Source organism: Mus musculus, chromosome 2 (genome assembly GCF_000001635.26).
Source record: "Mus musculus strain C57BL/6J chromosome 2, GRCm38.p6 C57BL/6J".
Taxonomy (NCBI): Eukaryota; Metazoa; Chordata; class Mammalia; order Rodentia; family Muridae; genus Mus; species Mus musculus.
This window is the reverse complement of record NC_000068.7, coordinates 11,350,138-11,375,941: the sequence shown is the minus strand read 5'-3', so window position 1 is coordinate 11,375,941 and position 25,804 is coordinate 11,350,138. Positions and strand designations below refer to the sequence as shown.

The 25,804-nt window shown below is 44.5% G+C and overlaps 1 long non-coding RNA gene across 1 annotated transcript in view; it reads left to right on the top strand.

Annotated features, from left to right (window-relative positions):
• The window catches only part of 8030442B05Rik (RIKEN cDNA 8030442B05 gene), a 60,135-nt gene that overhangs the window by 22,559 nt on the left and 11,772 nt on the right, over positions 1-25,804 (top strand). The window contains exon 2 of the long non-coding RNA NR_040615.1: positions 20,873-21,020. This is a non-coding gene — a long non-coding RNA (RIKEN cDNA 8030442B05 gene). The remainder of the gene's footprint in view (positions 1-20,872; positions 21,021-25,804) is intronic.

Here is a 25,804-nt window from a genome sequence, read left to right as displayed (position 1 = left end):
CACAGGAATGACAATGGAATGTCCTGCCACTCTAGGTAGAAGGTGACAAAGTAACAAGTAACAAAGTAACAAAGTAACAGGGGTTTGGTTTTCTGCCAGGTGGCTGCAGAGACTCCTATACCCCGACTGTGTGTTCCCCGGTGTGGAGAATGTCCTGGGGGGGGGGGTCTGTTAATCCTCCCAACCATCTTCTTTGCAACTGGCCTCTAGCTCCTTTCCAATTTGATGACTCAGAATTTCTAAATAAGAGAAAGGGGGACAGGGTCTTTTGGTTTTTCTTTTACCCACTTCTAAGCTTTTTGTTTTTTTGTTTTTGTTTTTGTTGTTGTTGTTGTTTTGTTTTGTTTTGTTTTTTGCTTTTTGAGACAGGGTTTTTCTGTGTAGCCCTGGCTGTCCTGCAACTCACTCTATAGACCAGCCTGGCCTCGAACTCAGAAATCCTCCTACCTCTGCCTCCCAAGTGCTGGGATTAAAGGAGTGGGCCACCACGCCCGGCTCACTTCTAAGCTTTTGTGTTCTGTTCGAAAAGTCAACTTGGGTTTTCTTGAAAAATCACATATAAACGAAGAGAAGGCCACTAAGGGTAGAGAGGCATGGTTTCTTGTAGTGACTTCCTGCTTCTGCCAAGGCAGACAGCCTGTGTCCTCAGCTCACCCTGGCTCTGGGAGCTGTATGCAAATAAGTGGTTTCAGTGCCTGCCCATAAGAGACTCATGAAGCAAGCAGAAACGAAACAAAAACAAACAAAGCTAAACCCAAAAACCACTGTTACCACCAACTACAAAAAACGCCTCATGACCAATGAATTCCATGAGATTCTTGTGGAGTGTGTGTGTGTGCTAGGGGGCTTTGGGGGACCCACTCTGCTTTGCCCTTTTAGCTGTGAGCGCTCTCAGGACTCACTTCCCTAATGAACTGTACTCAAGAATGGCAAAGAATTCAAAGCATTCACAGGATATATATATATATATATATATATATATATATATATATATATATATTTATAGCCATGTGGATTGCTATTTCTAAGGCTAATTTTCTTTGATGGGAAAACAGAAAAAGCAGTCAGGAGTCTTAAACCAATTTGCTAGACTTATTTCACAACTAGCCTTGATGGTAACCTTTTTCCTTTATTTTTTTTTTTAATTATTTATTTTAGTGAGTGTCGAGTCTCACTTGATAGCTCCAAGCAGGTTTTTGGATTTGTAAGCTTTCTGCCTTCTCCTCTGCACTGCTGGGATGGGTAGGCATGAGCTACCACACAGGGTGAAGTTGTGTTGTTGTAGTTGGTTTTGGTACTGGGGCTGTTAAGCAAGATGTATGTCTACCATTGACATACAGAGTCCCAACTCCGTAGAAAACAAAGTGAGGTAGGGTCTCACTGAGTTGCACAGATTGGCCTTGAACTCACTCTGTAGCTCATGTAGACTTTGAACTTGACAACCTTCTGCCTTAACTTGATGAGTATCTGGGATTAAATAAAGTCCTATGCTACAGGGTCCTGATAAAAGTGGATTTTTGTTTTTGTTTTTTGTCTTTTTTTTTTTTTTTTTTTTTTTTTTTTTTTTTTTTTTTTGGTCATTGCTATGTCCAAAGCAGGAGAAGAGAGGAAGAATTTGTTCTGATTCACAGTTCATGGCAGCAAGGCAAGGGAGCGTGAACATCAGAGAACTGTTCACATTGCACCCATAGTCAGGAGGCAGAGGGTAGTGAATGTTCTCAGCTAGCTTTCTCTATTTTACGGAATCCGGCTCATAGACAATGCTGCCCACATTTAGAGTGGGTCTTCCCAGTTCAAAGAACTTAATCTAGAACACCCAACTGGACATGCCCTAGGAAATACCCAGAGGCCTGTCTCTTCAGCAATCTTATAAGTTGATATTCAATATTAGTCTAGGTAGAAGGACAAAGTAACAAAGTAACAGGGGTCTGGTTTTCTGCCAGGTGCCTGCAGAGATGCACTTTTCATCTGCAAGAATTTTAAAAGGCCAACACCATTGCTGCCATTCAACAGTCATGGGTAGGCTGTGCAGCAGGGTCCCTGCCACAAGGACAAACCTCTCTGCTCTTTGGTTCTGCACTTCTGATAGCCATGTTTGATTTTAATAGTCACCTTCTAAGTGGCACCTATTGATCATGTGATCATCCAGATCTGTGTTTTACCCCAAAGCTGAATGAGAAATGGGAAACCCAGACAGGAAAAACTGAGCTTTGTTATGTGAGGAGTATATAAAATAGATTCAATCAGGAAATAGCTATATTTGTCTCTATTTGCGGTGGTCAAAGATAACAATCGGGACAGATTCTTTAGTTCGTCATTTCCCCTTACGTTCATTCCTAAGCATGGTCTTTAGGTAATTAAGACTTCATTTAAGAGATAAGTGGTCTAGAGTGGTCTAAATAAAACATGGGCCGTGTACACTTCCTCCAGGAACTTTTCAGGCTTCAGGTGGGACCACTACGACAATTGATTAGAAAGCAGTCCCGAATCTGTCTGCTGACCTCTCTCCTTTTCTCCTGTGTATTTTCTAAAGCTTATGTTACCTTAGGTTCATGGGAGCCATTTCAAGATATTTTAAAATATTTTTAGAGCTGAGTGCAAATTTTTACTTTTGATATTTATATTAAGGAGGCAAATAAAAAAGTTAGGGGCTGGAGAGATGGGTCAGTGGTTAAGAGCTCTTGTTGACGCGCATCTAGAGGACCTGAGTTCAGTTACAACTCTTGACATTATGTGGCTCACAACTACCCATGACTCCAGATTCAAGGAGTTTGATGCCCTTGTTTAGCCTTCTCAGGAACCCAAACACATGCGACACACACACACACACACACACTTTTTTTTTTTTTTTTTTTTTTTTTTATGTTTAGAGTAGCCTAACAGAAGAGAGCCGGAAGAGGCAGGAAGCAAAGTTTGGAGGGTCGGCAGGAGCAGTGAAGTGATTCTGGAAAATGATTCTTAGCAAAGGAGAGAGCCGGATCATAGGAAGGATTTGTGAGGCACTGGGCAGTTAGAATGATCAACATGCAGCCATTGGTGGGGTGCAGCAAGGAGAGTGGGAGCCCGAACAACAGCAGGAAAGGTTGCTTTTGTCGGGCAGTGGTGGCACACGCCTTTAATCCCAGCACTTGGGAGGCAGAGGCAGGTGGATTTCTGAGTTCGAAGCCAGCCTGGTCTACAGAGTGAGTTCCAGGACAGCCAGGGCTACACAGAGAAACCCCGTCTCAAAAAAATCAATCAATCAATCAATCAATCAATCAATCCAGGGCTACACTGAGAAACCATGCAACCATGCCTAGAAAAAAGCAAAAAGGAAAGGTTGCTTTTGTATCTGGTGTGCTCAGGACCCTGTCCCGATGGAGAACAAGTTCACCACAGTGACCCTAGCCTGTGCTGTGGGAGTTCCTGTGACTTCTCAGATGTCTCTTCTCTCTTGCTCATCTCTGAGTTGTCTGGATGGGAGAAGGGCATCTCCCATAGTGTCCCATGCATTCCAAGTGGTCATCTCCCATAGTGTCCCATGCATTCCAAGATGCTGTCAACCCTCTGCTCTGTCATACAGGCTCCTCCTTGCCCTTAGACAGACAGTACCTTGTCTGCCTGCGTAGAGAGCACTAACTTTTCGAGTGTCTTCTACTCCATTTAGGGAATCTGTTCCCCACTTACTGGTCTGTTTTTCCCAGAGAGGATTCTCAGCTGACTGACCTCTTATTCTCCAGCTTCTTTGTCCAGGCATGGTGTCAAAAGTATGAGCAGGCCTAGGCTCATACTTCAGGAAACCATTTTCTCTGCCAGTCTCTCTGCTGGTCTACTCGGCTCCACGGAACTGTCCCATAGGCTCATTCAAGTGGAGGGTTGCTGTAGGACATCGATTTTAGAGTCCTCAATGGGTTCATGGATGCTGTAAAGCCCAGCACCACGCTGTCCAGATGGTCCAGATGCAAGGACTGTCCAGCTAGACCAAACACATAGAAGACCCTTTCATGATGGTGTGACTAAAGTCCAGGTGTGTCTAATAGTCCAGCTGTCACTTGATCCCAAGTTCTAACACCCACTGAGGGCCGAGCATAGGCCAGGTATTGGGGAGAGATGATGTGCTTATGTGGGAACAAACAAACAACAAACAACGTAGGCTATGCTCTGAGGGAATCCAGACGATGGTGCCTGTTAAACAGACAGCTCTGTTGTACAGGAGGAAACCAGAGTAGTCTGGAGTCTGTTCGTTTGTATGTATATGCATGTGCATCTCTATGTATATGTTTTGCATATACGTTACACATAGGCATGTGGACTAATGCCTGGGACATTAGGGGCCTGCTCTATCATTTCCTACAATATCCTTTTGAGATAAGATCTGCAATGAACCTGGAGTTGGGTCAGTGACTACAGCCTTGGCGACCCTCTATTTTCCACAGTTCTAGGGTTACACATGTTTTATTTTTATTTTATGTCTTTGTTAGAGTGACTTAGCAAAATAAAATTCTAGTTTATCGTTGGATATTGTTTCACACATGCATCAAACCGGCCAAAGTGAAGTAAAATGAAATAACAGAAATGAAGTGAAATGAAATAAAATAAAATAAAATAAATAGCGACTTTGTAGAAAAAAAAATCTTGAATCTTTGCCCTTTTTGACAATTTCATACAAAACAATGGGTTTTTGTTTGTTTGTTTTTTAATGTGGATGCCAGGGATTTGAACTCAAGTCTTCATGCTTGACAGCTACATGCTCAGGGCTGAGGAGGTGGTTCACTACCCTGGTGGGAGTGTGAAGGAGACTGAAGAAACTGAAGCCACAGGCAACGATGCCTGTATGAGAAGTGAGACATCCATGGAGAAAAGGCAGGAGCAGACTGGAGTTAGGAACATACAAGAAGAGCCCAGTCGTGTAGTTTACCTAGAATGGAAACCATTAAGGACAACTGCGGAGCAGCAAAATAGCCCAGACTACCCAAAGAGGGACTATTTGAGCATTCCAAGAAAAAGGATTTTAATGGATTTGAAGCACATTGATTTGTAAAAATCTCATTATGTAGATATATATGTATTGTGTTCCTTTATTTTGTGTACTTTTGTGTTAGAGTTGTATTTCTTGGGCTTAAAAGGTTTATTTATGGGCTGGCAAGATGGCTCAGCGGGTAAGAGCAGTGACTGCTCTTGCAAAGGTCCTGAGTTCAAATCCCAGCAACCACATGGTGGCTCACAACCACCTGTAATGAGATCTGATGCCCTCTTCTGGTGCATCTGAAGCCAGCTACATATAATAATAAATAAATCTTTTTTAAAAAGGTTTATTTATTTATATATGTATTTATTTAATGTATATGAGGGCTCTGTCTTAAGGAATCCTGCTGGCCAGAAAAAGGCATTGAATCCCATTATACATAATTGTGGGGTGTCACATGGTTGCTGGGAATTGAACTCAGGACCCCAGGAAGTGCAGCCAGTGTCTTTAACCACTGAGCCATATCTCCAGCACCTGAGAATAAGTTTTGTGGTGAACTTAAGTTCCCTTCCCTCCCCTCCCTCCCCTCCCCCTCTCCTTCCTCTCCCCCTCTCCTTCCCTTCCTCCTCCTCCTCCTCTTCTTCTTCTTCTTCTTCTCTCCCCCCCCCCTTTAAATTTCCTGAGTGCTAGGATTAAAGGCATACAACACCATCATCAGTCTCAGTCTTTTTGTTTGTTTGTTTGTTTATGGTTTTTCCAAGACAGGGTTTTTCTGTGTAGCCCTGGATGTCCTGGAATTCATTCTGTAGACCAGGCTGGCTTTGAACTCAGAAATCCACCTACCTCTGCCTCCCAAGTGCTGAGTTTAAAGGCGTGCACCACCACTGCCTGGCTTTATTTTGGGTTTTAAGGCATAAAACTTCATTGAAAATAGATGTCGAGTTAGGAAGTGTCACCTGAATGCTGGATTTTAACAGATAGCTCAGTTCTGCCTCTCTGGAAAGGAGAAAGAAAGATTTTAGCAAAAAAAAAAAAAAAAAAAAAGTATTGGAAATAACCAGTTTCTCATACTGCCTTCATTTTTGACAAGTTTAATCTGTGTGGATGCACATATTGAATTACACTTAAATACATGGAAATTTTAAAACGCCAAAGGAAAGGAGAAGGCTGCACAACACAAATGTTTAACTGTTTCTTTTCCCCGACTATGGTAAATTCAAACCACTGGAAAGCTAAGAAGAGCCACTGCAGGAAGAGCCACCTCGGGAAGAGCCACTGCTAGCTTTGACGGTTGATGCTGATGGTCATGATGGGAGCCAAGCACTGTAACTGCCCACGGCTTGAGTCCTGTGTATAAACTGGTCCCCATCACATGCAGTGACTGCTTAGGGAGCTGGGGACCTGGACTGGTGTTCTAGTTGAATTCCTTTTTCTGTGATAAAGTATCCTGACCAAAAGCCACGAGGGGAGAAGGAGTCCTCAGCTTACTTGCAGAATATGACTCATCATTGTGGGGAAGTTGAGGCAGGGAGTCACATCACCATCAGAGTCAAGAGCAGAGAGAATAAACACATCCTTGTTGCTTATTTCACCAGCTAGCTTCCTTCACTGTTACAAGGAGCTGCCTAGGGTCATGGTGCTAATCACAGTGGGCTGGGTATTTCTACACTAATTAATAAGCAAGACAAAACCCCAGAGACATTCCTACAGGCCAACCTGAGCTCAGTAATTCCTCACTGAGCATGTTTCTTCCCAGGTGACTCAAGGCTAAGTAAAATTGACAATAAAAAAAAACTAACCAGTGTTCTCATCTCTTATTAACTTTATATATACACACACACCACTTTTAAACCACAGATTTCTATGCCTTCTCTCTTATAGTGTAAAACATAGTTTAACTTAAAAAAAAAATCCCAGTCTTTAATTCCATGTCTTTCAGGGGTCAGCTTTGAGAACTGACATAAATTATGATACTTCTCTGACTGAGCAAGTCATCATCTTCAGATAGCAAGACACAGCAAAGTTCATATGGGGAATAAAAAGCACAATTCAGAAAATCTCTCTTGAGCGACTTTGAAAAGTCATGTTGAATTTGGGGAGGCAATCTAGATCGGAAACTTCCAGATCGTGTGAACAACCAGTGTGACTATGGGCAAGCCATTGACTGATTTCTTAAGCCTGGGTTTGCTCATCAGCCAAATAGCTAAGAAGTCAGACATGAGATGGTGCATGCCAGTCATAACATCCCTGGAGAAACTGAGGCAGGAGAATAGGAGTTGAAGATCATCCACAGCTATATAGTGAGTTTGAGGCCAGCTTACGTTATTTGAGACCTGTTTAGAAGACTCAATGAAACAAACAGGAAAAAAATGGAGCTAAGAAGGAACTGTTTTGTAAGGTTGTTGTTAGCACTGTAAATGTGCATTCATTCATTCACTTGTTCATTCATTCATTCACTCACTCATCCATCCATTCACTCATTCATTCATTCATTCACTCATCCATTCATTCACTCACTCATCCATCCATTCCTCACTCACTCATTCATTCATTCACTCTCATCCATTTGCTCACTCACTCATTCCTTTATTCTAGACAATGTTTTGAGTATAGGAGACCTACAGACGCATAAGACACCATTTCAGTCGTTGAGCTTATACTGAAGAGATCTATAAACAAGCAAACACAGTAAAATGTGGTCAGCCGACTTCTATTTCCTGGAAAACAGTAGTATGAGCAGGCAAAGCCAAGGCTTGTCTCTTAAGGGTCTGTGTCAGGTGGATTGGGGAAACAAAACCCAGGAGCAAACATATGCATGCCTTCTACCCTCTTCTTCTCTTCGTTCCCCTCTGTTCCACCTTCATCCTTAGTCTTGAGGGAAGATAATAACATTGGAAGCATGTGATCATTAAACCTGGAAATGGGACTGGGCTCAGTCAGCCAAGAGTTTGTCATGCAAGCGTGAGAATGTAAGTTCAATCCCCAGCGTCCACATAAAAAAGCCAGACATTTCTGTCATCAGGGCTAGGGAGGCAGAGATACAGGAGCCCTAGGATTTACTGACCAGACCAGTCAGCCCAATTAGTGATCTCCGGGTTCAATAAGAGACCTTGTCTCAAAAAAAAAAAAAAAAAAAAAAGGTGAAGACTGATCAAAGAAGACACCTACCCATTCCTCATGTCTGGCTTCCATGTGCACACACTAGCACATGTATGCACACATATGAACAAGTGCACATAAATGTTCCTGAATTTATTGGTTGATAAGACTGAGCCACATAGAGAAGAGTGGGGGTGTGGGAAACGTCCTGCCTCTAAAGGATGGAGAGGACTTACTACTTGCTTGGTTTATTTACTGTCAACATAACACATCTGCAAGGAGGGAGCCTCAGTTAGGAACTGCTTCCATCAGATTGGCTGGGGAACATGTGTCTGTGGGGGACATTTTCTTGATTGTTAGTTAATGTAGGAGGGGCCAGCACACTGTAGATGGTATCATGCCTAGGCACTAGGCCCTGAGTTACATAATAAAGCTAGCTGAGCAGAAGCAGAGATAGCAAGCGATTAATCAGCCTTCCTTCATGCTTTCTGCCTTCAAGCTTCCTGCTTGAGGTCCTGCCCCAACTTCCTTCAGTGATGGCTTGTGACCTGGATGTGTGTGGCAGTTAGTGTTAAATTTGTTGTTGGTAAACACCATGACCAAAAGCAAATTGGGGAGGAAAAGGCTTTTGGTTTTTATTTTTCTTTCAAAATATTTATTTATTTATTTACTTATTTATTTATTTTTGTTGTTGTTTTTTTGAGACAGGATTTTTTTGTGTAGCCCTGGCTGTCCTCAAACTTGCTCCATAGACCAGGTTGGCCTCGAACTCATAGAGATCTGCCTGCCTCTGTCTACAAACTGCTGGGATTAAAGGCACACAGCACTACCACCCGGCTCAAGGAAAGGGTTTATCTTGCTTACAAAAGTCATAGCAGGAGCCCAGAGGAGGGAGTTGATGCAAAGGCCATGGAGAAGGTGTGTTGCTTACTGTCTCAGTCCATGCGACTTGCTCAGCCTGTGCTTGCTTTTAGAACCCAGGACCACCTGCCCAGGGGTAGCCCCACCCACAATGAGCTGGGCTCCCTCCGATCAATCACTAATTAAGAAACTGCACTACAGGCTTGCCCACAACCCTATCTTATGGAGTCATTTTCTCAGCTGAGGCTCCCTTCAGATGATTTTAGCTTGTGTCAAGTTGACATGAAGCTAGCCTGCGCAGTGTAAGAAAGCCAACCGAACCCTTCCCCATTGCTTTTAGTTACAGTGTTTTATTTCAGCAACAGCAGAGGCACTTGCCGGTACTGAGGTCTTTTGCTTCACGTTGAGCTGAGTTTTGTTTGTTTGTTTTTTTGCTTTCGGGACAGGGTTTCTCTGTATAGCCCTGGCTGGACTGGATCTCACTTTGTAGACCAGGCTGGCCTCGAACTCAGAAATCCGCCTGCCTCTGCCTCCCAAGGGCTGGGATTAAAGGCGTGCGCCACCACGCCCAGCGCTTGAGCTGAGTTTTAATTCCAGATATGTCTCTGCAAGCAGAGTGACTGTCACCGAGGGACTTCGCTTCTCTTAGTCTTACATTCTCTATCTCTAAAATGAGGTTACAACTAACCCCCTCATCGGGTTGTAGTAAGGATTAAGGTAGGTATTGTCTGTAAAGATGTTAATACAAGTTATTCTTTTCTTAATTCATTGTGTTGATTAATCTTCATTGTCAACTTGATTGGGCCTGGAATCATCATAGAAACACCTTTAGGTGTGAGTATGTGTGTGTGTGTGTGTGTGCGAGCACTTGTGTGTGAGAGAGTTTCCAGAAAGGTTTAACTGAAGAGAGAAGACTCATGCTGATGCAGGCTGTATTACATTTGGGGTCCCAGGAGAATCAGACAGAGACAGGGGGCTGAGCAAACATAGTCATCTCTCTGTTTCCTGACTGTGGGCTCTGTGGCAAGCTGTCTAGAGTTCCAGGCCCCATGCTATCCCGACCATGATGGATTGAACCCTCAAGCTACGAGCTATGATACATCCTTCCTTTCTGGAAGTGTTTATTAGGTATTCTGCCACAGCAATGAATAAAATAAATAATACATTTACTTTTATTGTTTCCAGTGAATGTAGATTACAGAACATCAGAGTCAGAAGGTCTGAGGGCCTGGTCTCAGGCAAAAATTATATTTACATTTATCTTGAACTCAGGGTTGAAGCCAGATTTTAGAAGACTGTTTATTCTGAACCAGAACTTACTGGAGTTGCTCTTATTTTAGTTCCTGGATCCTCTCATGAGATTTGAAATGTGATATTTCCAGAGGGAGTTTTCAGGAAAACCCATGACATCATAGTACAGAGGACACCAGATGGAATTGCCTCCAGGCAAATAGGTCAACACTCTCCAGTAAACCAAAATCCAGATGCACGAGAGAGACCCGGTGTTGCTGACATTCTGTCTGTTGTTGGGTTTTCCCATGGAATGTTCCTCCTAGCCACTCATGGGAAGTCAACACCCACGATCAAAAGGATCAGTTCCGATATAAGCTAAGCTGGGTTTTACTCAGATTGGCTCTGTCTTCCTGAGTAGGCTTAAGCAGATCTATCTTTCGTATACATCTGAGACCTCAGGGACAGCCAGCCTCAGCCTGGGAGAAATGAACAGAAGGGTCTCAGAAGGCCTAACAAAGGCTACAGTAGGCAATCAATATTGGGTAGGGCCTGGCAGAAGAATCAAAAAAAAAAAAAAAAAAAAAAAGAAAAGAAATGAATTAAAAAAGGACACAGAGAACCTGAAGTGTGGGAGAATACTTTCATAAGCATCAATGGTTACATTTTAGCAACTTGTGACCTCTTTCCACCACGGGACATTTATTTTTACTTAGGATGTTACTTTTCAATTTCAGTTTGACACAACCTAGAATCACAGGGAAAGAAAGTCTCAGTGAGCTCTCTACATAGAGCTGGCCAGTGGGCACATCTGTGAGAGATTGTCATTTAAATTAATTGATGTAGGGAGATTAAGCCCACTATGGGCAGCACCATTACCTAGGCCATGAACTGCTTAAAAGTGTCTCCACTTTTAAGATGAGCACAAACAAACAAATAAATAAGTGTGTCTTCATTTCTCCCTTCTCGTGACTATGGATGTGATATGACTAGCGATTTGAAGTTCTAGCTTTGACTTTCCCACAACCCGGAATTGTAAGTTGAAATAAACCTTTTTCTTTTTAAAGTGGCCTTCCACCTCCCACCCCACCCCCCAGGTTAGATGATCACAACAACAGAAATGAAACTAGAACATTCATAATTACTTATGTATCAGTTTTTCTTGCTACGGTCTAAGCACAACACAGACAAGGCCCACCCACAAGATCATAGTTTCCAAATGATAGTGGGCACCTCTGATGTCAAGCTACACAGATATGAAAGGTATAACCTGTAGGTAAACCTCTTTAGATTGTGTTGAATTAAGGACTGTTGACAGAGCTTAAAGCTTGAATTTTGCTGGAAACATCTCAGAGGATTTTTCTTTAATTGGAAGAATTAAAGCTTATCTTGGCCCCTTTCACCAGTGCAGTTTAACTGACTTCAATTTAATAGTCTTGGTAGGTGCAAGGGCAGCTGGCATAGGTACAAAGTGTCTAGTCCCATTAGAAAAGGATTTTTGAGTTCTAGTTTTTGGTTACACGGTCTATTCTATTGGCATGAGAATGTGCTAAAACAACAATGACAGAGACAATGTCCCAATTCTGTCTGGCCATGCCTTGAATCCTGGGAGAGTCCAGGCTTTCCGTAGTTCTCCTGCCTGTTTTCAGTTTACTTAGAACTAGAAGGGTCTGGGATTTTCCCACTAAGTCCTGCTTTCACTTTCTGCTTAAGGTAACAGTCTGTACACTATATGTAACAGCCAGCTGATCGTCATTTGTCCCTGTTAAAAATGACACATGCCTAGGTGAAGGCTCCCGGAGTTTCCTGTTCCTCAAAGCAAACAAAACCTTGTGTTTACAACTGTCAATTTTACTTGCAAAATGCCTGTTATATCTTTTTTTTTCACATTTCCATTTATTTTGTTTATGTATTTATTTACTTACTTTTTAAGTCACTATTTGTCAGAATGTTGTCACCTCTTAGCACAGACTCTTGTTGAAACCACCTGGGACTGGTCCTCTCTTCCTTCAGTTCAGGGCTGTACTTAACCTTGGGTTTGCATGAAAACATCAACCCAAGGAAAACGTTTGTGGTTGGTGACACTGAAGGGTTGGTCCAACTGTCTTAGAATGATTTTCAAGGCCGGGAGGAATGGGGGACCAGTGTGTCTGACATTTCTTCCTCGGGTGCCCTACCCGCCCTGTTTCCTTGTCCCAGTTGATAGCCTACCAATTCCGAACACATCATGTCCGTTCATGCTTCTGTGACTCTGTTGCACCATGTTCCTCCACCCAGGTTATTGCTTTCTACATCTTCTGGGTGGAAACTTACGTACCCATTAAGGCCCATCCAGGTGGAATGGAATCTGTGCAGGCTCCCTTAACTGCTGTGATTGGTTGAATAATCAAAGAGGCGGTTAGTAAAGGAGATGAAAGACTGAAGCCAACACAGCACAGCACTCTCACCTAACATAGCAAGGGCATCCATGCTTGAATTTTGGTGCCAGGCCTTTAAACACTTGTAATTACGTTTAGTTACCGTTGGTGTGAGCATGTGCTTATGCCACAGTGCAGGTGTGGAGGTCAGAGAACAACTACAGGGTTCAGCTCTCTCCTACCGTGTCAGTATGGGGGACTGTAGATAGACTGTCAGGCTTGGCAGCAAGTCTTCCTCTACTGAGCAATCCTGCTGGCACGTATAAAAGGCATTCTGGGTAGAGTTTCATTGATTAAAATCCTCCATTGATTTTCTTCATAAATGATTGCCATAATGGCTTTATTTTCCAGTTCAGCTTCAATATAACAGAACAAGAATAGAAAAGTCTCAAGTGGGTGGGGAGATGACTTAGTAGGTAAATAAAATATATAGTAAATATGAGGGACCTGCGTCCAGAGCCCTAGAACCCATATAAAAAGCCAGACACTTACAATCCTAGAAACAGTGAGGTGGAAGGTAGAGACAGGCTTGCTGGCCCTGGAAGCTTGCTGGCCATTGAATAGTTTAGCCTATTTGGCAAGGTTCCAGGCCAGCAAGCCTGGTACACACAGCATGGCAGAAATGAGGCAGATGGCTTCAACAAGGAGGGAGGAGAGATCTGGGTCCTGAATGCTGTTCTATGAGGCATGATCTCTGTATGCAGCACACACACACACACACACACACACACACACACACACACACACACACGGAACAGAATAAAGAATTTTTAAAAATCCCAAATTATTTTTTGTGGTAAAATAAACCATTATAACCATAAACTTCCATAAACCATTCAGCTTAATTGTCTCAGGCTCACATTTCTTTGTGCTGTACTTCTTTACCTCATGCAATACTTTGCTAAAATATCAGGAAACAGCTCAAGAAAGGACTGCAGTTGATGGGTGTGAATATGCTAGCCTTGTGTGTTCTGTAAGGAAGCATCCTGCCTGATATCCACTCCACCTCCCACCCCTGACCTCCCACTCACTCCACCTCTCAGCCCTGCCCTCTCACCCCTATAGAATCTGGGCGCGACAAAGTGTCCTTCGGTTGCTAATCATTAAGGTAACAGCGTATAAACCAGTCACTTCCTTCTGCTGTGATGGGCCGGTTGGTTGTCCTGAGCAGGTGGCCTGCGGCACTCACCAATAACTTACTTTGCTTTGGAGTCTGGCACACACCCGCTGGGCACTTTCAGACCCTGAAGTTTCTGAGGAAATTCTGACTTGGGTGTTTAAAATCATTTTAGGCTTTTGCTGCACCAGTGCTAAAGACAAATGGTTAATACTATCTCAGGAACTTGGGGGAATAATCCTCCAATTCACAGTTGTGGTCAGAAGGCCACTCTTGATTTGACTAATCAGGAGCCTGAACAAAGACAGGTGGGTGTCCTAGGGAGCTCTTATTTAGGTTGCCCCTTCAGAGATGGGGAGGAACACATCTCTCAGACCCTGTGCTCTTCCTCCCAGAATGGCTGCTGATGTTTTCTAAGCTATCCCTGCCATCTCTCTGCAACAGACACACTGGCTGAGAGCTGGGACCGCCCTTGCCTTGGTATCTTTCTAGGTTCATGGTTTGGGGGGTCGTGTTCAAGCTGACACATTAACAAGAGGGGGGAAGTGTTTTTATTTTGAATGTATACAAGAATTCATTTTTTAAAATGGCTCAAAATGAGGCCTATAAACCATCATAGGCTAATCAGATGAAATGGGGTGTGGGTTATTGGGGGAGGAGGGCGATGAAAGTTGTGACATGTCCAGGAGATGGTATGTGTCAAAGAACGGCTGCCATGCTTGTAGATGGTGGCATCTCTGGTTGCAGCTCTTCTACTGAAGGTGGAAATTTCCATTGTAATTGTAGCATTAAAAATGCTTTTTGAAGGGGGAAAGTGTACTCTCTAGGTTTTGGAAGTATGGGAAAAGTCAAAAGCTCCAGTTGCCTTTAGTTTAAAATTCTCCATATGCCCCCAAGGCATATTGTGGGGTACGTCTCTGGCCCCCTCACCCGCTCAGTGCAGATCCTCTGTGTGTGATGTCATCAGGGACGGCCCTTCTCAGTAAATAAAGAGTTATGTAAGGAGTGCATGAGTGAGAGAACTTTTTTCCCGCCTGCCTAAACATGACACATTGCTTTTCATAGTGTGGCTAAATGCTACTTCCTTGGGGGAGGAGATCCACTGATTTGAGTTCACACTGAAGTGTAAATATGTCTCACAGTCTTGTTCTCTTCTGACAGTAACTGACCAGAAGTGTGAGGTGTTAGAGTATTCATAGGCTGAAACTTGTTAGAAGTGGCATTTGGGACTGGCAATGTAGCTCAGTAGACAGAATTCGTGCCTACAATGAGTGAGGTACTCGGTTCCAGGCCTGGACCTGATTAACCCAGGTGTGGTAGCACATGTCTGCAATCCAAGTAACCAGAAGGTAATGGCAAGAGGATCAGAAATGTAAGGTTATCTATCCTTAGTTACGTAGTGAGTTCACAGCCAGCCTGAGCACATAACATTTTGTCTGAATAGTAATAATAATAATAATAAACTCACAAATAAACCTAGTATTTTGACTATCAAGCTCTTTCAATGCAGGCAAGATCCTGGGGTCTTGCATCATGGGGTTCTGTAAGGGAAGGTGGCAGAGAGGAGAGGTATGGAAGTAAGAAATGGCTCTTCAGTTACTGCCGTTATTTTTATAACTATGCAAATACTGTGGAGATAAAACCAGCTTGTTCAAGAACTCTGAAGAGCAAGGACGACAGATACCCTGAAACACAGTCCTAGTATCTGTGTTTCCTCTGGGGTCCTGAAAATGCCCTTTGCTCCAGATCTTTGTCACTTCTGATTGTAGGGTTCATACCATCTCCTGTATCCACCACAGGTGCCCTTGGGTTCTGTGTACAGTAACTAGGCAAACACTGTGTTTTCACAGTAATTAGTACTGGAATAAAGACATTTTCGTTATGTAGCACAACTCCTTGCTTTACGGTTGAGGAAGCTGGAGTTGGAGCTTAAGTGATTTGACTCAAATATGCTAGCCGAAAGCCAGCTATGGAGGCACAACGTTCATTTCCTGTTTTATTCACACCTCCTGTGTGGAGAGCTGAACCCCAGCTCTGGCAGGAGTCACTAACCCTCTGCCTTTCTGAGACTGCTGTCACCTACACACTGCATGCTCAGACACCATGCAATCTCCCCCATTCCTCTCTTTAACACAAGCTCACGTACACACACACACATGTGCGTGCACCCACACAGAGAAATCTCATAATGTGTTAAGTAAGCTGCGTAACTCGTTTTTGCTGAGCCTCATTTATAAACTATCTTGGGGTACAGGCTGCCTATGGGGTGCAAGTCGGACATGCCTAGTAGGTGTCTTTTGAAACACGCAAGTCTATTTTCCTATAGTAATCCATTGAGCTCTGATGGTCACCACCAGACCTAGTCACAGTGAATCTGTTGCTTTATCTACAACCCTTGAACCATGCTTTTGGCCAATAAGATTTTCTTAATTAGGAATCAGAAGTAAAGGGCTAGAGAGATGCCTCAAAGTTTAAGAGCACTGACTGTCTTCTAGAGGTCCTGAGTTAAATTCCCAGCATCCACACATCACAACCTTCTATAATGGGATCTGAGTCCTTCTTCTAGTATGTGTGAAGACACTCACAATAAATATTTAAAGAGTCAACAAACAGACAAACAGACAAAGGAATCTGGGTAAAAAGGGGCATTGTCATTTCTAAGGTCCTAATAGGGAAGGCATTTGCATGGGCTGTAGAGAAGCCACGCCAACTGGAACTGTGGAGTAACATAAACTGAATAGAGAGAAAATAGAGAAAGTAGGGTACAGTCAGATGGGAACAAGTTCCCGAGGAAGAGGTCACATGGCTTACACAACAGCCAGAAGAATGAGTTTGTGTTCCTGTGGTTTTGGCGCTGATCTAGCGCTAGCTAAAGACCAGTTGTATCAACCATGTTCTTTTTAAAAAGATAATCATCACTTCTATTTCTTGCTACAAGCAGATGCAACTGTTACAAGAAAATCAAGCCCAAGCCTAGTTTCCTTGCTTCTGTGACTGGGGACCTGAGGTCAGTCTCCAGCACTGATGACAGGTGGAGTTGGAGTTATAGATGCCAGTCCAGGAAACTGAACTCGGTTCCTCTGCATGTGTAGCAAGGGTTCCTAACCACTGACCAGTAACCATCTTACTCAAGACCATTTTAATTCAGAGGAGATAACTACACAATCGGCAAAGTTTTCAAATCACATCTGCCCGCAGGCATGCTAAGCCTCCCTCTTTACCACCCCCCTGCATGGTACAGTCTTGTTGATTGTAATCAATAAGCACACATGGACAGACTTTCACCTGGACTCCACCCTTTCCATTCAGGATTCATCTTGCTGTTGGACAATCTATTGTTTAAACAATAGCATAATGGCACACCTCTACCAATGTAGCATCCTACACAATGGTGTCACAATTCTGTCACTGCCCTCAAGGTTCACAGTGCTGAGCCTTTCCTTGCTTCTCCCTAACTCCTGGCATGCACAGGTCTTAGTGTCAGCTGTGTGTTCCCTTTCCAGAACGCAATCTTGGTGGAATTGCACAGCATGCAATGTTTTTAGATCAGCTTTTTTTTTTTTTCCCACTTAGCAATTGTGCTCCCCCTACATCTTTTCATAGTTTGGAAGCACACTCCTTTTAAGTGCCAAACCGTTTCCAGTTATGTGCATGTTCTGCAGCTTACTTATGCTCACCTACAGAAGAGCATCCTGGCTGCTTCCGCATCTTGACAGTAATGAGTAAAGACACTGCAAGAATCTGGGTATAGTAAGATTTTAGGTGCACATATGCTTTCAACTCATTTGAATAAACACCAAAGAACGGAGGTGAGAACAAACATACGTGGAGAATGTGCTTAATCTCTTAAGGTAAGAAGAGCTGAGTGTTGAGTGGCTGGTTCTTGTTGCCAGCGAGTCTCAGTGGTCCCTTTGTCTCCACCTGCCCACCCGAAGCACTGGGGCCCTTCTTGGTTCAGTGTCTTATTCTACAGGCAGAACCTATCATGAGAGCTCCTTGGATAGGAGAAAAGAAAGGGAAAGGAGGAGAGAAGAGGACAGGAAAAGAGAGGAGAGGAGACAAAAGGAGACAAGACTTCTTCCTCAGGCAAATTTCCTCTGCTTGTGTGCATCTGGACAACCTGACTCACACTATTCATGCTAGTGATGATGGTTTTTCTGCCCTTGAAAGCCCTGCTCCCACCCCAATCCAGTTGCCAAAAAACCCATTTGTGCTTTAAACCTCAATTAGCCTTCTGTGGGCAGCACAGCAGCTTATATTGGCTTCCTTCTCTGTTTCTCGTCTCTCTGGTAAAAAGTCTACTTAGCTTGCCTTATGCAATCAACATTACTATTTTTTATGTAAAGTCTTACTCTAATCTAGAAAAGCAAGACATATGTACTCTGTCACAGCATACCAGTTGTGATTCCATCACTGCGAACAATGGTGCTGGGATAACAGGAGAGAGAAGAAAGAAGAAAGATGAAGGGAGAGAAGGAAAGAAGGAAGGAAGAGAAGAAGACAACAAAATTGTAATCACTCAAACAAAACCCTGATTTGTTTTTGTCTTAGTCAGGGTTTCTATTCCTGCACAAAACATCATGACCAAGAAGCAAGTTGGGGAGGAAAGGACTTATTCAGCTTACACTTCCACATTGCTGTTCATCACCAAAGGAAGTCAGGACAGGAATTCACACAAGGCAGGAACTTGGAGGCAGGAGCTGATGCAGAGGCCATGGAGGGGTGCTGTTTACTGGATTGCTTCCCCTGGGTTGCTCAGTCTGCTTTCTTATAGAACCCAGGAATACCAGCCCAGGGATGGCACCACCTACCAATGGACTAGGCCCTCCTACCCTTGATCGCTAATTGAGAAAATGCCTTACAGCTGGATCTCATAGAGACATTTCCTCAAGGGAGGCTCATTTCTCTGTGATAACTCCAGCTTGTGTCAGGTTGACACATAAAACCAGCCAGTACAGTAATATCTGCCCGTGTTTATACTGCATATTCTTTGAATCTGGGAAAGATGCTTAATGTCAGTTAAGAATTAGTCCAGTTGGCTTGAGCACATCACTGGGATTTGTAGGAGTAAATGTGGTTTTATTAAGGTGCAGTTTTCATGCAGACTGTGCAAGCATTCAGGAAAGGGAGTCAGGGAACCCGCCTTTTCATCTTTGGTGAGCAGTAGCTAGTTCTGGGTTTGTCATATAGCCAAGTCCCACGGGGAATTGCTTCCTGGTATGGTGTGGTTGACTGGGAGATTACTCGTATCTCTCTGGACCAGCTTAGTGGACACTTTGGAGGTAAATAACTGTAAATGTCCGTTAACAATTATAAAGAACCCCCCCCCCGCTCCTAAGAAGCCAGACTACCCAGTTATATATAGATAAGAACATACACTGACTGCCTTTGCTCTGCGAATAGGGGCAGAGACCCAAGGACTTCCATATCAGCACACTTCCACTCTTCCACTTGTTTGCCTCCCAGGGCATGTGATGTTGCCAAGTTGATTGGATCTGGAATCAACTAAAAGACAAACACAGCACCTGTGGGTGGGACTGTGAGGGTCTTTCCAGGAAGTACTGACTGGAAGGCACATTTCCAGTGATATCTCAGATACAAGAAGGACTGACAGACAAGCCGAAGCTTTTGCCTGTCTGCCTTCATTCTTGGCTCGTGAGTGCATCTACTCTATGTATATATCTATATGAGTGCATCTGCTGTTATGGCAATCTTTTGCTGACTTCAGAACCCAGCTCTTTCAATCTTTTTTTTTTGTTTTTTTTTTGTTTTTGTTTTTGTTTTTTTGTTTCGAGACAGGGTTTCTCTGTATAGCCCTGGCTGTCCTGGAGCTCACTTTGTAGACCAGGCTGGCCTTGAACTCAGAAATCCGCCTTCTTCTGCCTCCCGAGTGCCCAGCTCTTTCAATCTTTTAATGTGGACTAAAACCCAGCTGCCCTCCAGGAATTCTCCAGGGATTCGGTGTCACTACTGAGGCATCCAGGAGCCTCGTGATCTGAGCATGAAGTGATGTAGACGGCCATGGTTGGAAACAACCTGTATCACGTGAGAAAGTCTAATGAATCCTTTTTCATGCTCTATATGAGTTCGATCGGTTCTATGTTTACAGATAGTCCAGACTAATAAAGGTCTAAGATTAGTATTCACATAAAATGCAGCTATATTGGAGACTGTGCCTCAGGAGGTGTTGTTGGTATAAAGACAGGTTTTAGGAGGGCATACCTTAGCCACTTACTGTAATCATTGGGTGCCTAACACCACCATAGGCCAGAGTTAAGATGTAGCTCTTGGCATAGTCTGTGACACTGGCCATGGAGACCGTCTGAAGGGAGTATGCGTTTGATGTGAGGGCACTGGGGATAGCACTGCACATACCATGTCAGTGTTTGTGGGTGGGGGAAGAAAAAGAAACCAAAACCAAAAACCAGACTCAAGTCTGGTAGAAGGCAGCCGGTCAGCTGAAGCTCGCCCCAGCCCATTCTCCTCTTTGTTGTTTCAGTTTCTGTTTGGCTCTGGCCCAATCATTTGGGCCCTGACCAACAAAGTTCCATGATGGCTGCCAGCTAGCTAGAGTGCAAAACAAGTTTGCAGGTGGCCTCACTGAAGGCCTTCTGAGGAAGACACGTTGACATCAAATGGCTGCACTTTTGTTTCTGAGGCACATATGGGAGAGGACTTGGTAAAGTTTGTCACTCATGGCAATGGGCTGTTTTAGACACATTTCAAAAGGGTGACTCTGGACTTTCGAAACAGTGAGGTAGAATCAAGATTTCATCTGGTTTTTACAGCTAGTTATCTTATAACATAAATTTGAAGGTCATTTAAGTAGCCTTTTCTCTAGCTATCTTTTGAACCCCAAACAATTTCTAGGAACAACTCTTTCTCCTCTTGCTCTGCCTCTCCTGATTTCTGGAGTCCAGGTTGCTCAAGATGGCCTCATCAAATGTCCTTCCTGGAGAAGTGTCTCTGACTGTTGCATCAGTTGTCACGGTGGTTAATGTTGACCATCAACTCAACGGGGTCTAGGATCACTGGGGAAACAGGTCTATAAGATTTTCTGGATTAGGTTTATTGAGATGGAAAGACCCTCTCTACACTTGGGTGGCAGGCACCATTCTGTCAGCTGATATCTCAAGGTGTGTGGAATGAAAAAGTGAGCTGTGTACCAGTATTCATCTTTCTTTGTTTCCTGACTGAACACAGGATGTGGCCTGCTCCGGCTGCCTCAGGCTCCTCTTGCTGTCTTTCCCATCATGATGGACTGAAAGACCCCCGAAGGGAGACCCTCACTCAAGCCTCGGGACAGCCGCGGACCCAAGAAGACACTGAGACCGAACTCAAAATGTTGAAGGCAAGATTTAATAAAGCAGCAGCATGAAAGCAGCACATAGACCAGAGCTCTGGGGTCGAAACTCATACACCTAGTGGTGTAGAGGAGAATCGACGACCAGCCAAATTTTTCACAGGCTTATATAGGAAAACTCAAGGGGGGGAGAGCGGGGTAGGGAAAGTACAAGTTTACATAACTAAGGGGTTCTGCCAAGGGACAAGGGGTTCTGCCAAGGGATTCTACGTAACTAAGGGGTCATGTCCTATTCTTTGGCAATGTACCCGGTTCATTCTGAGGTTGTTCCAGGGGGCCCTTATCTCAAAAATGTTCTTGGAACAGTCTTTAGTTGGGAGGGTTCGAACTCTAGGGTGAGGAGTTCAGGAATGCATTCTGGGGTGAAGAGTTCAGGAGTGTTCTGGGAACACTCTCTAGATGGGAGGGGTCGGGCTCTGGGGTGAGGAAGAGTTCAGTAATTTTTATTCTTCATTCCCCACTCTTTTTAGGAAATAGCTCTAATCTTAGAGCGAGTTTTCAACCTCCTGAAGGACCCGATATTGTTGCCTTAGTACCATAACCTGTACTGCATTTATCCTTTCTCTAATAAAAGCTACTAACTTATTAAGGATGCAGGGGCCAAAAGTAAGCAAAAGCATAAGAGTAATCAAAGGTCCTGCTATGGTGGAGAGGAGAGTGGTGAGCCAAGGGGACTTATTAAACCAGCTTTCGAACCATCCTTGTTGGCTTTCTCTTTCTCTTTTACGTATATCTAGGCGTTCTCTAAGTTTGGCCATAGAATCTTTGATTACTCCTGAATGGTCAACATAAAAACAACATTCTTCTTTTAGGGCAGCACAGAGTCCTCCTTCTTTAAGGAATAATAAGTCTAATCCCCTTCTATTCTGTAACACCACTTCGGACAGGGAAGTTAAAGATTCTTCTAATTTGGTTATAGACTGTTCTATAGTTCTAAGATCAACATCCATAGCTGCACGTAGTTCTTCATAGTATTGGGGGGTCTTAATTAAGGCAGCGGTTCCTGTACCTACTCCAGCCGCTACTCCTAATCCTAATAGAACTGCCAAAGTTAAGGTAACAGGCTCTCTTCTCCAGCGGACCCGATGCTCAAATTTGTCTAAAAAGGAGCTATCATCATGATACAGGAGTCTAGGAATAAGCTGAACCAAAATGCAGAAATCTTTGGAACTATTAAAAACAGACATAGACACACAAGGAGTGAGACCGGTATTGCAAGCCCACACTGTGTCTAGGGGAGGCACCAGATACTGACCACTTTTGCTAGACTGGATGTTCTGGGTCTGATTACAGAGGTGCCCTTTATCCTGAGGTACCTGGCCCAAACAAAGCCCTCTTCCTGAAACTGCTGCTAGAGTCAACTTTCTGTTTTCTCCCCAAAGACATTGAGAATGATCTGAAGTGATATTATAAGTTCTGATCTGAGCTATTCCTTCATAATAAGGGGGGCTAGAGGTATAGCATAACCAGCATGATTGAGTCATATTAGGGTTAGTTCTATTTAAAGCTAAAAAAGCTCCCTGGACTAGACTGACCAGACGGTCCTCTGTACCTAGGGGCAGTGGGGAAGCCAAGGTAGGCTTTATGAGGGGAGTATTAGTCCCTAGGAAGGGTACCACTGAGTTGGGCTGTGGAGTTGGTGGAGCTGGTACGGCTGGGACCTTTGGGGGAGCTGGTACGACTGGGGGGCCCTGTTCTATAAGGACCTTGTTAGGCCCAACGGGTGTCACCGGGTCTCTCACTGTCAGCCTGATCGTGAAAATGAACCCAGGATCTCTTGGTGGAATGTATACTCGCCAACCCCACCTATTTCCTTTAAGCCAACTTAGATGGTGTTGTTTCCCTTTCTCGGTGAACTTTATAAGTAGGGGGTTGCAGTATTTACCTTTGCATGGTCCTGGGGGGCTGTTTTTAAAAGCGCACCCATTCTCTGGATATTTATAGGAGTTTCTTTCTCCTTCGTTTGACTTATCATAGCCACTTCCTCGTTTTACCGTGATTAGGTCCCATTCAGAGGAGGGCTTCCAGTAAGCTTCCCCTGTCGTTTCACATGTCCATTTACCACAAAAGTAATCTGATGCCCCTCCACATTCTCGTTGAAGCCTTTTGCTCTGACCCTGACCAGGGCAAACATAAAATTGTGCAGCTCTAAGATTAGCTCGGTAAAACTGCCCCGAACACCCATATGTGCTCCCTATCCCGTTTGGGACACACCGCTCTTCAGGGGGTGGGTTACTAAGATCGGTATGATCGGGGAGGTCCCATTTGGGGGATCCTGCCACTAACTTACAGATGTCAGGTGTGAGATTAGGCCACCAAGTCCAGAGGGGATGGACTGCAGTGGTTGCCCACACAATGTTTCCCTCCTCATTAAGCACTTCCCAAGACTGTTGAATTGGAGCATGAGGGTTATGGTTCCCTAGGCTCAGGGTGGCGCCTGTGGCGCAAACGAAGCTTAAGAGGATTGTCAGTGGCTGCCACTGTCCAATTGTCTTCGTGGTTTTCTTCATCTTGACTGGCGGCCCTCTTAACGTGGGAGGCGTGGATCCAGGAGGCAATCCCGTCAACTTTTACCGCGGTAGGGGTTGTCAGTAACACCAAATAGGGTCCCTTCCACCGTGGCTCGAGGCTGCCGGTTCGATGCCGTCTGACCAAGACTTTGTCTCCAACTCGGAACCCGTGGGGTACTGCGGTGGTCCCTGGGGTATAGGCTGCCTTCAGTTGGTCCCAAATCTGGGTCCTAATCACTTCTAGGGCCTTTAAATGAACAAGCAAAGAGGAGGGTAAGACAGGGTCAGAGTCGGAAACCAATGTTCCACCAGCTTCCATTAAAGGGGGAGGTCCTCCATACAGAACTTCAAAAGGAGTGAGCCCGAAATGTCCAGGGGTGTTTCGGGCTCGGAAGAGCGCAAGAGGAAGGAGAGCCACCCAGTCTTTCCCGCCGGTCTCAATGGCTAATTTAGTCAAGGTCTCTTTTAAGGTCCTATTCATCCTCTCTACCTGTCCTGAGCTTTGAGGGCGGTAAGCACAGTGTAATTTCCAATCGATGCCCAACTGAGTGGCCAAGCCCTGACTTACCTGGGCAACAAAGGCTGGTCCATTGTCGGACCCGATTACCTTAGGGATTCCAAATCTTGGCAAGATTTCTTCAAGGATTTTCTTGGCCACAATCTGGGCAGTCTCAGTTTTAGTGGGAAACGCCTCAACCCATCCTGAAAAAGTGTCTACAAATACTAACAGATACTTGTTACCATACATTCCAGGTTTAACTTCAGTAAAATCTACCTCCCAATACACTCCAGGACGGTCTCCCCGTTGTCTCTTTCCAGGTTCTTTGTAGGCTCTAGTCGCATTAGTGAATGCACATGGTTTGCAGGAGTCTATAATCTTTTGAGCCACTGACTTCAGGTTGGGGACTTGGTATCGGGAATTCTTAATTAGTCTCATCATTTTTTCAACTCCCAGGTGGGTGAATTGGTGTAGTCCTTTCACAAATTTTATTCCTTCTTCGGGAGTCAATTCTATTTTCCCTTCAAAAAAGTATGGGAGGGGAATCACTGGTCCACAATAGCTCTTTTATGTTATACCTCTCATCCTCAGGGCTTTTGGGCGGATCACCTTTTTCAGTTAAGATCATGGCCCCTTGAGCAACTTGTTTTGCCACTGAGTCTGCCATTCGGTTGCCCTTGGCCACCAAGTCTTCTCCTCTTTGGTGGCCGGGGCAGTGGATGATGGCTACCTTCTTAGGTGCATGTATGGCTTCCAACAGGGCCAGAATTTCTTCTTTGTTTTTAATGTCTTTACCAGCCGAGGTCAATAGCCCTCGCTGCCTGTAGATGGCCCCATGGATGTGTGCGGTAGCAAAAGCATAGCGGCTGTCAGTGTAGATGTTAACGATCTTACCTTTAGCCTCTCGGAGGGCTTGTATAAGCGCTATAAGTTCAGCCTTTTGTGCAGACGTTCCTTCAGGCAAAGCGCTTGCCCAAATTACCTTTTTCCCGTCCACCACCGCAGCTCCAGCCTTTCGCTTCCCCTCTATCAGGAAACTGCTGCCGTCCGTATACCAACTGGGAGCTCCAGGCCAGGGTTGGTCAGTCAGGTCTCTTCTGGTCCCAGTTTCTTCAGCGAGGATGTCTGTACATTGATGTACTGGGACGGAATCATTTGTTAGAGGGAGAAGGGTAGCTGGGTTGAGGATGGCAGGGGGCGCAAAGGTTACACGCTCTTTTAGCAGCAAGCTCTGATAGTGTGTCATTCGGGCATTTGTCATCCATCTGTCAGGTGGCTGCCGCACGATACTTTCCAAGGCATGAGGGGCTACAACAGTCACCTGTTGTCCCATTGTCAATTTGTCAGCATCTTTGATCAGCAGGGCCACTGCCGCAATAGCTTTCAGGCATGTGGGCCATCCACTAGCAACGGGATCTAATTTCTTTGACAAATAGGCTACAGGTCTCTTCCAGGGTCCCAGTGCTTGTGTCAACACTCCCCTGGCTACGCCCGCTCTCTCGTCCACATACAGGACAAAAGGCTTAGTCAAGTCTGGTAATGCTAGCACGGGGGCAGTCATTAGAGACGACTTGATAGCCTCAAAAGCTCTTTGGTGCTCTTCTTTCCACTCAAAAGGAACCCCTTCCTTAGTCAAAGGATATAGAGGTGCCGCTAGGGTTGCAAAGCCTGGAATCCAGAGTCTACAAAAGCCAGCAGTCCCCAGAAACTCACGTACCTGCCGTGGGGTGGTTGGCGAGGGGATCATCATAACAGTCTTCTTC